This window comes from Hyperolius riggenbachi, chromosome 5 (genome assembly GCF_040937935.1).
Source record: "Hyperolius riggenbachi isolate aHypRig1 chromosome 5, aHypRig1.pri, whole genome shotgun sequence".
Classification (NCBI taxonomy): domain Eukaryota; kingdom Metazoa; phylum Chordata; class Amphibia; order Anura; family Hyperoliidae; genus Hyperolius; species Hyperolius riggenbachi.
Genome location: NC_090650.1, coordinates 365924765 through 365939037, shown reverse-complemented (window position 1 = coordinate 365939037; position 14273 = coordinate 365924765). Strand labels below are relative to the sequence as shown.

The 14273-nt window shown below is 42.4% G+C and overlaps 1 long non-coding RNA gene across 1 annotated transcript in view; it reads left to right on the top strand.

The window, feature by feature from the left end:
* Nucleotides 1-13936, top strand: part of LOC137518989 (uncharacterized) — a 33460-nt gene extending 19524 nt beyond the window's left edge. The window contains exon 2 of the long non-coding RNA XR_011020942.1: nucleotides 9347-13936. This is a non-coding gene — a long non-coding RNA (uncharacterized lncRNA). The remainder of the gene's footprint in view (nucleotides 1-9346) is intronic.
* Nucleotides 13937-14273: the final 337 nt, after the last annotated feature.

Here is a 14273-nt window from a genome sequence, read left to right as displayed (position 1 = left end):
CAAATGATCAATTATTTTATGACAGGCTAAATACCAACATAGCAGAACAGTCTTTAGATCAGTTTTAGTGCTTAATATTGATTGCAAATGTTTAAATCCAATTCAATATACAATCGATAAGATGTTTTGTCTGATTGAATGTCTAATTGGGCAAAAACATAGCTGTACTCCTGTCATTATGACAACTAGGGGTGTATTGTCATAGCAGCCATAGCAGCTACTATGGAGCCCAGGAGCAAGACGGGACCTATGATGGGAATATCAGACGCATGTATTTAAATCAAATAGTAAAGTTCAGGGAAGGGTGCGCAGGAGGAAAACAGTGTGAGAAATGGGGAAATCAATGGGTTTTTACAGATGCAGTGTCTGGGGGAGGGAGAACTGCAGTTCTCATTGCTCATGTGCACGTAGTTTGGGGGACCCCATTATATTTTTGCTATGGAGTGCATGATCTGTAGCCACTGCAGTGATGACAGTAACCCATAAATATTGCTTTTCTTCTCACATTCTACCCAATGTCAACTGTCAAAGGCACAGTAAGAGGGGAACTCTCCCTAAAGGTGGCCATACACTGGTCGAGTCACCTGGTCCACCGCTGTCTTCTTCTCCGCCTGGTCCCAACATCTTCTCCACATCGGCTCCCGGCTGGTATCTTCTCCCATCACCTTCCTCATCACACATCCGGCATCCGCGTATAACTTTCTGTCACTCCAGTGACAGCGGAAGTTCAAATAGAGCGCCCTCTATTTGTACTTCCGCTGTCACTGCAGTGACACAGGAAGTTAAGCCGGATGCCGTGATGCGGAAAAGATGCCAGCCGGGTGCCGGGAGGTGACAGCGGGGACTTGCGCCGGTGGAGCAGGTATTGTATCTCCGCTGTATTGCGTCAGTCGTCGGGCATTCGAACGCCGCTATCGACGCACTCCCGACCCGCCGGCGATCGAGAAAAATCTTCCGCACGGATGGATCGACGGGAGTCGACGGAAACGATTGATTTCGGATGGAAATCCATCGTTCTGTCAGCGGTGTGCGCAGCGATTTCACGGCCGTTTCGATCACTGTGATCGAAACGTCTGTATTTCGGCGGGAAAATCGTTAGGTGTATGGGCCCCATAACAGGGCAATAATCAAAAACCTGATAGATACTCTAAAGCCATAGCAGAGAACTATCTTCAAGGAGTTTGTATGTTTTCCCCGTGTCTGCGTGCGTTGCCTCTGGACTCTGCGGTTTCCTCCCACAACCCAAAAACCTACAGATAAGTTAATTGGGTTTCCCCTAAAAATTGGTATATTACAGTATATATCACAATATGTAACAACAAAAACATTCTTTTGCAAGAAAAAAAAATATTTCTTTAGTAAAAAATCTTCCTTGGAGCTCCTATTAGATGATTTTATCTAGGCAAGCATTTCAAGGTCTACCTGGGGGTCTACATGAAAAGGGCGCCGGTAAAAAAGGGCGCCTGGTGGAGCCCATATATATACCAACTTCGGCTACAAAAAAGGCGCCTGGTGTAGCCCATATAAACTTCGGCTACAAAAAAGACGCTTGGTGTAGCCCATATAAAAACTTCGGCTACAAAAAAAACAAGGCGCCTGGTGTAGCCCATATACAAACTTCGGCTAGAAAAAAACTCCGGGATGTGTTAATTACTATTCCCCCTCCAGGCCGCCATGGATAGTGGGGGAATGAAATAATTCGGCTTACAGTGCTTGTAGCCCATATAAAAACTTCGGCTACAAAAAAAGTCAATAATATGGGCTACAGAGGGGCACCTTAATGTAGTCGAAAAAAATATGGGCTACAGAGGGGAGCCCGCTTGTAGCCTATATCAAAACTCGGGCGCCCTTTTCTACACCTTGTAGCCCATATTTCCAGAAATAACATTGATGTCTATGGCGGCGCCCTTTTCATACAGGCAGCTCGGGCGCCCTTTTCAACCGATCCCCTACCTGGAAGAAGGTTGTGAAAGAGTTGTGCCATTTGTAATGTGTAAAATATGCATGCAAAGTCAGGGAACATAAGCATATGAATTGTGCATGTCAGCTTAGCAAAGCAAGATGCAATCTTTAGCCATAGAATAAAAGAACAATATGTCTGCCCCCATTACGGAGTATTCACAGAATGCTGTACGCTTTATTTTGCTGTTTCCTGTCCTAGTCAGGGACTATTTTATGGACAGTCGGTTTATGGTTTGCTTGGGAGTTAAAGAGACTCTGTAACAAATTTTTCAGCCTTAGTTCTTCTATCCTATAAGTTCCTATGCCTGTTCTAATAAGCTCTGGCTTACTGCAGCCTTTCCTAATTGCATTGTCTCTGTAATAAATCTTATCTCCTTTCCTTTGTTGTGTCTGTCGGGCTAAGGCTTGAATGTGTGGAATGTGCAGGGCTGCTTGTGATTGGATAGAAGTGATACACACCCTCTGCAGGCCCCCTGCACACTCTGTATGACTCACACACTCTGTTTATGTGAGCCTATCACAAGCGGGTTAGTTTGTTTGTAAACACTGCCTAAAACAAGCCAGAATTGCAGCAGAGAGTGGCAGAAACAGCACAGAGGGGCACAGAAGAAAATAAGGAATAGAATGGTATGCTTTTTAGTGTAAGAATATTAGAGTACAGATTCTCTTTAAGCAGCATAGCATTACCGGTGCTCTCTGAGTTTTTTTTACATTACATTAAAATCAATTCACCAATGCAAGGCTCCAAATATGTATTGTGTGGTGTGAGTACATGCTGGTACTCAGCACCCCTAGATTATGCACACATGATCATTGCCTCTGGGCAGTATGTGGCAGCAGTCAGCAAATCACATAGTGGAAGCATCCATCCTCCATTGCTCTACCATTATATGCAGATTTGGAAATCCAGGATCTACAGATGTCCTTCAGGTTCTCAAACCATTTAAAGTGTACTGGAGCCGAAACCAGATACTTACCTAAGGAGAGGGAAGCCTCAGGATCCTATTGAGGCTTTCCTCTCTATTCTAATGTCCCCCGTCGCTGAGCATGACCCCCTGGAAGATTAGCGACAATGCATTGTCACTAACCAGATCGGGGCGCGCACAGCTCCTCTTCCATGTACATCGGCGCGCAATACCCGACTGAGCTCACCTGTGCGTGCGCAGTAAGCCAGAGCCACAGGCTCCGTGCTACTGTGCATTGGCGGGCGGGCTTGCAAGGCTACAGTGCGGCCATTAATGCGGAAGGGAAGCTGCGCGGCCCCGATTTGGAGGGGGGCCCCGCTCTGCAATCGGAGGCTGCAGACAAGAGAGGGAAGCCTCAAAAGGATTTTGCAGCTTCACTCTCTGCAGGGTAAGAACTTCCTTCGAGCCTGAGCTTCGGCTCGGGATCACTTTAAGGGGAAGATCTGCAACTGTCAATCTACACTAAAACAGATCTATGCCACATAGGAAAATAAAAGACAGTGCTTATTGGTCCCAACAATGAGATATGATTCTCATCATAAGATTCTTGCTAGTAGCACGGGGTATAGTCATATGTCATGCACACAAATTGTAAAATATAAAATCCTTGTATACATGTACAAATGTTTCTTCCAGAGTAAAATGAGCTATGAAGTATTTTTCTCCGATGTTGCTGTTACTTATAATAGTTAGTAGAAATCTTCCAGAACGGACAGGTTTTTGACTAGTCCATCTTTTTATGGGGGATTCTCAGCATTTCAGTTATTCTCTACAAAAGCACTCCCTAGAAAGGATCTATAGAAAGATTCAGGCCACCACCACCACCTGTTTGCACACTATTCTGACAGTTGGACTGAGTAATTGCCGTTCACTAAGTGCTTTTGAAAACAAAGAAGACCCTGAGACCCCTGAAGAAATGGACTAGTCCAAAACCTGTCAGTTCTGTCAGATTTCTACTACCTACTGTATATGACAACAACATAGGGGAAAAGTAATTTATAACACATTTTACTCTGGGAGAAATTTACTTTTTATTTAAAGGATACCTGACGTGACATGTGACATGATGAGATAGACATGTGTATGTACAGTGCCTAGCACACAAATAACTATGCTGTGTTCCTTTTTTTTTCTTTCTCTGTCTGGAAGAGTTAAATATCAGGTATGTAAGTGGCTGACTCAGTCCTGACTCAGACAGGAAGTGACTGCAGTGTGACTCTCACTGATAAGAAATTACCCTTTGTATCTCTTTCCTGCTCTCAGAAGCCATTTTCTGCTAGGAAAGTGTTTTATAGTTGAAATTTCTTATTAGTGAGGGTCACACTGTAGTCACTTCCTGTCTGAGTCAGGACTGAGTCAGCCACTTACATACCTTATATTTAACTCTTTCAGGCAGGGAAAGAAAAACAGGAAAACAGCATAGTTATTTGTGTGCTAGGCACTGTACATACACATGTCTATCTCATCATGTCACATGTCACTTCGGGTATCCTTTAAGTGTTTTCAATGTGTTTTAAATTTTTTCTTTTTTTCATAACAGTGGTCCTTTAAGCTTTTTTTTTTCTTTTTTCTTTTTTGCACTGTAAGCTATGTTTTCATTCTGCACTTTTAAAGTTAATTCCTGTTTTTTTTTCTTTATGCGATATACTTTTAGGAGCTATGGCTGGGCCAACCCCAGAAGCCAGGTCGCCACTGCACCATGAAAAAATTAATACTGTATTGGTGCCTATTAATATATTCAGCAGCACTCAAAATAATCACACAGAATAGAGCATTTGTGAATATTGTGGAGTGCTGCTGAATATATGAAGAGATTTTTTGGAAGGAATAGTGCTTTTTTGCAACAGCGAACCAATAGACTACAATTAATCATCTAAGCGTTATTCTGGTTTATGACATCATCTTTGTGCACAGTGTAAACCCTTTTGTATTGGTGTCTAGCTTTGGAATGTTTTTTTTTCTAATTGATCTCAATAGTGCTAGTTCCAAAATCCACAGTCTACATTTCTTTACCCAAAGGAAAGAAGTTCTAAGCAACTACCCATTGACAGTGCACCCTGCTGGTCTTACAGAGTAATGGACATACAGTCTTGAGGTATAATAGCTTCTCAGTATTGCAGTGATGTGTGCTGCCAGCACCCCACTTAAATTCAGCATAGAGGAATCTGACTAACTGACTAACTAAGTGAGACTCCACTGTCTTCAGTGAACATGTGACTGACCTTTTTGGTTTAGCATCTTAATCACGCGCCTCTTGTAGTTGCTCAGAAAGCAGAAATGTAAAGGCTGCCATACACTGGTCGATTTCCACCAGATCGACCAATAGATAGAGTCCTCTCTGAATCTGATCAGAGAGGGATCTATTGGCTGCCCATACACTGCACACAGATTTTAAATTGATTTCCGCATGAAATCGATTCACAACCTGTGGAGCTACTGCTGCCTCTGCCTGCCTCGCTGCCCCTGCTTCCCTGGCCAGCAGCAATATATCACCTGTCCACCAGAGCAAGTCCCACGGGTCCGTGCTGTCCCTTTCTCCGACTAGCCTACTTCTCCATCTTCTCTTCACTTCCTGCCCTGAGCAAAAGTTCACACAGTAGAGGGCCCTCTACTGTTTGAACTTCTCCTTCTCACAGGATGGGACAAGAAGTGAAGAGGAGATGCAGAAGAAGGCGAGCCGGAGAAAGGAACAGCATGACGCGCTCCCGACCCGCCGGCGATCGAGCATAATTTTCCGCCTGGACAGATCGACTGAATTGATTGATTACGGGTGGAATTCGGTCGATCGGTCAACATTTGCGTTAACGATTTCACAGCAGATTCGATCACAGTGATCCAATCTGCTGTATATCAGCGGGAAATTGTCATAGTGTTTGGGTACCTTTAGCCTTTATCTTCTGCATGAAATGTGACTAACTGCAAATACGGTTCATGTTGCACCTTCTAAAGGCTTTCCTATGCAGGCCCCACTCCAGTGCACAACAGTCTTCCATCATATTGCCAGTCTATTGAAAATATTGCATATTTACATCTAGTGGCTAGGCAACTATGGACATCATGTGCTCTTTCCAGCTATCAAGTCCTCTCTAGTACTTAAATGCATATTTCCTAAAGTCCGGTTCCTCTGGAAACAGTTGATTGGGTAACCAGCGCCCACGAGAATCGAGCAAAGCCTTCTTTGTAAGTTTTACTATTCATACTTGTTTGTTCACACTAGGTATGCTACTAGGCAGTGCATGGTCACGGCAATGTGGCCAAAGTGGTGTGTGGCATTTACAATAAGCTTGTCCAGAGGCATTTGTGTCGTAAGGAATACAATAGCACAATACTTTATCACAGAGGCACACATGGGCACAGTGCGAATGGACACTTATTATTTTCAACATTTCAAACAATATACTGCTAGTTGTAAGAATGTGATGGATTTATTTTGCTGTTGCAATTTTTTTCAAGCGTTTGATGTTCTATAATGAATTTCAACATTTTTTGTCATCTTTTATTTAGGGCAGATACAGTGATCACTTTCTTTTTTACTGTATTAATTCATTGTGGTTTAACAGTAAACCTGTTTTCATTTTAGCCAGGAGAACTTGAAAACATTTAAAATAAATGTTAAATCTTTGTGGGAACTCTACCTTCTACTTTGAATGTCAGGTCCCATAACTAGAAAACAATTCTTTATTTACTTACTGTGTGAAAACTATTCTTCACTTATCTCTGTTATTTTATTGGCCATAGGGAAAGACACATCGTTGGGAATATGTCACATGACTCATGTAACATAAATGCATGTGTGCAGATTTTTTTTGAGCAAAGCAAGCATCATTTTCTCAAACAAGACTCCAGACAGTGTAAACAGCCACACTCAATTCTTTTTGAAATTAAAGATTTAGGGTTAGTTTACTGGACAGTGAACAACTCATGGAGTTGCATTGCAGAATAATTCTGCATGTCAACTCACTGCCCATACAATCTATGGGACTGTTCACAGTATTGAGTTGTAACTGATCATTCTAACTCGCTGCAAGCCATGCTTTGTATTTAAAGAGAATCTGTACTCTAAAATTTTTACAGCAAAAAGCATACCATTCTATTCATTATGTTCTCCTGGGCCCCTCTGTGCTGTTTCTGCCACTCTCTGCTGCAAACCTGGCTTGTAATTGCCAGTTTTAGGCAGTGTTTACAAACAAACTAACCAGCTTGTGATAGGCTCACATAAGCAGAGTGTGTGAGTCATACAGAGCCTGCAGGGGGCCTGGAGGGTGTGTGTATAGCTTCTACCAATCACAAGCAGCCCTGCACATTCCACACTTTCCAGCCTGAGCCGACAGAGCCGACAGAACAGAACAGATTAAATCATATAACAGAGATAACACAACCACTGTGCAATTAGGAAAGGCTGCAGTAAGCCAGAGAACATTAGAACAGGCAAAGGAACTTATAGGATAGAAGAACTAAGGCTGAAAATTTTGTTACAGAGTCTCTTTAATGTGTGTGTTTATGCAATGGGCCACTTTTAATTCAGCCTACACTTAAAGGGATACTGTAGGGGGGTCAGGGGAAAATGAGTTGAACTTACCCGGGGCTTCTAACGGTCCCCCGCAGACATCCTGTGTTGGCGCAGCCACTCACCGATGCTCCGTCCCCGCCTCCGGTTCACTTCTGGAATTTCAGACTTTAAAGTCTGAAAACCACTGCGCCTGCGTTGCCGTGTCCTCGATCCCGCTGATGTCATCAAGAGCGCACAGTGCAGGCCCAGTATGGTCTGTGTCTGTGCAGTACACTCCTGGTGACATCAGCGGGAGCGAGGACATGGGCGTGCAGGCGCAGTGGTTTTCTGACTTTAAAGTCAGAAATTCCAGAAGTTAACTGGAGGCGGGGCCGGAGCATCGGTGAGTGGCTGCGCCGACACAGGATGTCTGCGGGGGACCATTAGAAGCCCCGGGTAAGTTCAGCTCATTTTCCCCCGACCCCCCTACAGTATCCCTTTAAAGTATCCTTGAGATATCACTGCTAGTTATATGACATAAACCTAGCCCCTACTTGGGATATTTACAATAAGGGACATGAGATAAACATGTGTATGTACAGTCCCAAGCTTACATAGAACAAGAATGTTACTGTGTTTCTTTTTTCTCACTGTAAGGGTTATTGATTCAGGTATACAAATGTCACTTTCTTTTCACTCAGTCTTGAGTTAACAGCAGAGTAACGCTCATTGATCACTTATTACAGGCCATTAAACTATCGTTTGGCACAAAAACACTTCCAAATAAAGGTCAATAGTTAACCCCTTTCTGACCGCCTAACGCCGAAAGGCGTCAAGAGAAGTGGGTAGAGTTTAGCGGGGATCGCGTGTGCCAATTTGCGCGCATCCCAGCTTGAGTGATGGAGCTCCGCTCAGTAAACAGTCTGCCCGCGTTTATTTACGTTGTACAGCGCTGCGATCTACAGCAGCGCTGTACTGGGGACTAGCACATTTTTGGGCACTTCCAGGTTTGTTTTCTTCTTGCAGTTCACAGCAAGGATTGACTGCTGCAGATAGCATGTAAAGCTCCAAGGCAATGACCTCTGGTTCTCTGATTTCATGCAGAGGCTCTTGATCACCTCCACATGACCTCAAGCACACACAGTGGGAGAGAAAGAGCTGTAATCCGCATTCAGCTGCTGTAACAGTGTAAAAAAAACAAAAAACACCCCCAACATCCCTTGAGACACGCTGCATTCTCCAGTCCTATGATTCTCTGTGTATATGAGTCCTTTCCCGGCACCTCTAAAGGGATGCAGGGAAGCCTATCTTCATGTACTCTTCTCCTGCAAATGTATAACTTGATACATGTGAAGTCCCACCATTCAGAGTATCGGAGCCTATTAAATGATTAGCAGAACAGGGAGGCTCTTCCTATTGGCTGTCTGCTACTGTCTGTCATTCAGCACACTTGTATGAGTCTTTGCTTACTGTGAGCTTGCTGGGGAATTGTGCAAAATGCTGTTTTATTATTGGGGTGTGTTGTGGACAGGAAAAGTGGGACACCAATACATATTTGGTATCGTTGGATTCAGTAGAATCAGGGCTTTTACAAACAGTAACATATTTGTCAGTAAATTTAATTCTTCTTTGAAAAAAAAAAAAAACCACCACAGAAAAATATTTTATTGTCTTTAGCATATTTTACTAAAAAAATGTGTTATATCTCCAGAAATGTACAAATTTTGATTCAGTGTACAAGCCCAATTCATTACGGAAAAAACAATATATAATATGTCCTATTCCATGTAGGTTTTCTTGTAAAAAAAAATCCTAAGTAAAGCTAATGAGTGCAAAATGTCTAGAAACTGCTGGCAGTAGATGTTCGCGCTTAGGACAAATCGGCTGGCAGGGAAAGGGTTAATGCTTTTTTGTTTTTGTTCTTTTCTAGGTTAAAGTACTGAAGTAGCACTGGAACCCCAAAGACGGAAGGACAAACTATAGGATTTCAGAAGTCTACTTTACTTTGTGTCAGGTCACTTTTTACAGGTTTACACTGAGGCCAGGTTCACACCAGCAACTAGCGTTTTTATTGCGGTGCACCACAATGCTAAAAACAGGCTTTGGAGATATCTGCGGTAATGCAGTTTTTGGCAGCAAGCCAAACTATAAGTGAGACTCTTTAGCGCTCACTTCCTGTAGTGGAAATACGAATTGTAAGGAAGTGTATTGAAAAAAAATATATTGACTTACATCCCTTCCGGTCAATACATGTAGCCATGGATGTTGACCCATAGTGCGCTGATGCTTTTGCGTCAGATACAATACTTTCAGTGCATCACAGTGCACTGCATCAGGTATAAAAATGTCCCATAGACTTTCATTGCTTTAGCGTTAACCTGCAGTAAAAATGGGTAAAGCAACGCAAAGAAAACACTCTAGTGTGAAAGGGGCCTCAGGGTTTCAGAGGTGCGATGCAGGTACAGAAACTAAGCATGGAGATATTATACCATCTTATGGCACCTGCTGACAAGTAACATTCTTGATTGCCATATGTCTTGCTGAATACAGGTTCACTTTAACATTTTTCTGGAAGCAGACATATTAGACAGGTGATAACATAGTTTATAATGGGTATCTAGCATGTATACCTAACTGGTATACAGTAATAGTAAATGAAGTAAACTCCTCATCAAGTGGGAGTGTAAAAAAAGGAGGGAGGCGCCAACTAGTGAGCAAGAATTACGCAACGTAATTCGCAATTATACATTGCAATCGTAATGCGAAATTTCAGGGAAAATCGTAATGAATCTCATATGTAATTACAATATTTCATAATTTCGTGTGAATTTTTGCATAATTTCCCATAATTTTGTGCCGACTTTAGCGGCTAATAGCAAAGCCCCCATACATGCTATTCCTACCAAAATTGCTACATATGTTAACCAGAATAGTGGGAAAATCATTTTTCAAAAAGACCTTGTAGTTTTTGAGAAAATCGATTTTAAAAATGCAAACAAAATGTTTTTTAAACTGTCATTTTTCCGAGTTTAAAAACATTTTTTTCTTTGCATTGTTAAAATCGATTTTCTTAAAAACGACAAGGTCTTTTTGGAGAATTCTTGTACTTGACTTATACCCAGCCTTCTCCTTAACAAACAGAGCAAGTTTGGTGTCAATAGCATGTGTGGGGGCTTTTGCTATTCACTGCTAAAGTCGGCACAAAATTATGCGAAAATTACGCAAAATTCCAAATGCCTATACGAAATGAATTGAATTTACAAATCGTAATTACGTATAGGCATGATTGCAAAAATGTGTGAAATTTTGCATAATTGTGATTACGATCATCACCAAACTGTGCATGTGGATGGATTCTTAATACATTGAATGCGATTGCAGCCGGGAGCCAGGGTAAATGGGTATGTAAAATGGCCACCAGTTATTTGGAGTGGGCATTCCTCCACACCCGTCTGCCTGGGCCCCTGATGCAATCCAAGCATTTGATGTATTAACCCTTTAGCAACCAATTGGTTTAGAGGCTTGCAAGTGCTCGAGGCCAACTTGTTTTAGCACATTTTTTATTTCTTCTTTGTTACATTTCCTAGCTTCTAATAAGTACTGCTGTAATGTGTATTTATGGCCACGTGTCACTAGGGGGCAGTATGAGACAACAACAGAGGACTTCTGCTTACAGTTCTATATTTTCTACTAGTAGAGAGAGTGCAAAGCATTCCAATAATTTACAGCACAACGAGTTCTGCTGACTGCGGTCAAAAGCAGTGAACTTATCGTAAACAAGATAACTCTGTTAATGCTGCTAATGGGTTCATGCGCAGTCTATAAACAGTGGATGTATATACAGGTTGGTGCCTCCTCCCTTCTTTTTCAATGTCCCTACTTGTGTCATTTTTTCCTGTAACAAATTTACTATTGCAGAACTCAATTTGATTGACTGTGAGGTTAGGTACACAGCGGGGAATTGCATTGCATTGCATCATAACGGCAGCATTGTAACAAAGAACACCCCACTGCAATGCAAAAGTGTGGTTAACCAACACACTGCATGCAGTGTGTTTACCGCATAAGTGACAGTGAAGAGTATTTTTCATTGACTGTTTGCTTCACTGTATGTGATGTGAATGCGTGGATTGTGCAGCGCCACTTTCCTGTTGTGTTCCCGCAGTAACAGAGAATGCAACCCAACTCTCACTGTGAACCTAGTCTTAAGGATGTCACAGGTTCGAACATATAGCCCTTTCCTCTTTCCACCCCCTGTTGATGGACATCAACATCATAAAGAGGAACTTCAAGAACAATTAGGAAGAAAAATTTGAATACTTACCTGAGCCATCACAACAGTCAAAATTCACCCTCTTCCACGACACAATGTGATTTTTCTCTTTGATGGCATAAAGACAGCTCCTTGATGTTAGTGAGTAGGAACAGTTAGGGGTTCTGATAAGCTTATTTTTTCCCCTCCCTGGATCAAAAGAAATATGTATGAAGGGAAATTTAGAAACCTTTTCAAGTATGGCCACAGACACCCTTCCCGTCTGATTGCCTGTGTAGGTAGGTGGCAACTGTAATGGCTGGTGCACACCAGAGCGGTTCTGAAACATTTTTTAAAACGCTTGCAGGGGAAAACCGCTTGGCTAATGAAAGTGAATGGGATGGTGCACATCAGAGGGGGTCATTTTTTCCACAAACGCAAACTCGGGCTGCAGCATTTATTAGATTCTGCCTCAATGTTAAAGAACAACTGTTAGCCATAATATGCTCCCCTAAAAAAATACACATGTAAGTAGATAAATACTTGCTCTACTTACATAACAGATGCATTGCACTGTCCACCTATTAGATTTCATAAATGTTTTAATCTTCTTAATGAACTATCCCACTCCTGGCAGTGGCCATCTTGGTTCCTAGGATAGATTCTTCCCCCCCACTCACGATCCCACTCCTCCCCGCACTTATTCTGAACACACAGCGAAGAGGATAAATGGAGCAGGCTTAGACTCACCTAATAATGGATCCAAGCGCTGCTGTTCTCATCTATTCTCTGCACTACCGCCGGCGGTATAGAGGGGAACTGCAGCGCCTGGAATCATTGTTAGGTGAGTCTGTGTGCGGCGCCACCTTTATCCTTCCTTATTGATCAGTGCGGGGAAGAGGGGGAATGCAGAGGTGGCACATGAAGCAGGCAGGCAGAGACTGAGTGGACATGCTACTGGAGGAGGGGGGCAGTGGACAGTGACAGGAGATAGCCTCTGGCTCCCCTCCCTGTGTTCTAACAACAGCTAGATCCACCGCAGTAAAGGGGAGACAAGGCGGCCAATCGCAGCACAGAGAGGTGAGTGACAGAGGCTTCAGCCAACCAGGCTGATTCAGCCTGCCTGTCACTTCTCTTCTGCGGCCGTGCATACCCTCTTAGAGCCTGGGGGCATGAGGAGTAAAAACCTATCAGGAACAAAAGTAAGATTGATTTTAAATGTTTGAATTGCCTTGCTAGTACCCTTTTTTGCTTTGTAACACCCTGCAATAGAAAATTTATTTTGCATTTAATGCGTAATAGTTACTCTTTAAAGTATAGGAAAGTGGAAAACAGCTCTGAAAAACGCTAGATCAGAGCGGTTTTCCAGGCGTTTTTGTTACATTAGCTGTTCAGTAACAGCTTTTACTGTAACAATATTTGTAATCTGCTACACAAAAACGCTGCAAAAAATGCTAGGCATGTTTAGAAAACCTCTCTAAACATGCCTAGAATCGCTCTGAAATCTGCTTCAAAAACCTCTAGCGTTTTGCAGATCTGCTAGAGGTTTTTGGTGTGCACTGGGCCTAACTGAACAACCCTTCCTCCCCCACAGCTGCCATTGGATGGGAGAAGCGTCTTCTACAAGCATTCAAGACATCTTTCTCTTTTGGTCTGATGGCAAGTCTAAAAGCCCTCAAAACTCACCTTTTCACTCTGGCCTACTACCCCTCACAAGTGCTCTAAACCCACAGCTGAACTCTGATCCCCTACCGTTCGTGTCCTTACCTCTCCCTCTAGATTGTAAGCCTTTGGGCAGGGCCCTCCTTTTGTGTCCTACCTGATCATGCACCTCCATTACTGTGAACCCATGTTATGCATCTGAGTGAACCGAACTTGCTTAATCTCCATGCTCCCCTCCAGTGACTAAGCATTACCTTGTACTCATACTGTGGTCTTTCTTGTATTCATGTATTGTCATTTTGCTGTATGTCACCCCTAAATATTGTCTGTAACCTAAACTAATGTCCAGCGCTGCGTAATATGTTGGCGCTTTATAAATACAATAAATAAAATAAATAAGTCTAAAGCTCAACACATTTTATACCTTTCACCAAAGTCTACCTGTGCTGCAATCTAGTCTTCTAGTGAAAGTGTCAGGATGTCTTTACATATTTTATTATATTTTATTGATATTATATTTACAATTTGATGTTGCTTCTGAATACCTTTACCTGTATGAAAAAAATGAATAAAGTCAGATAAAATGAAAGCAATTATTACTTCCAATTTGGTCTACTTTTGTATTTTTCCATAATGTGCGGAGCAATGATGTTCAGTCACCCATATATTATCAACCAATTACATTTCAGTTTAAAGTAATGAGAAGAATGAAAGATGATTTCTAATAGCTGTCATGGGTTGGTGCACCTTTGACACCGATCTTCGCCTTTGCTAAAAGAAGACCATGATATGTTTATGAGCCATGATGACTCTTTATACCTTCAGCGATGTTACTACCTTAGTTAATTAATGACTTGAATACCTTCTGTTTGTTTTTGCTGGGTGTGCAGTCCCAAACTGGGCTTGCTTCTAGTGGTGCTCATAATGGGTCAATTACGATTAC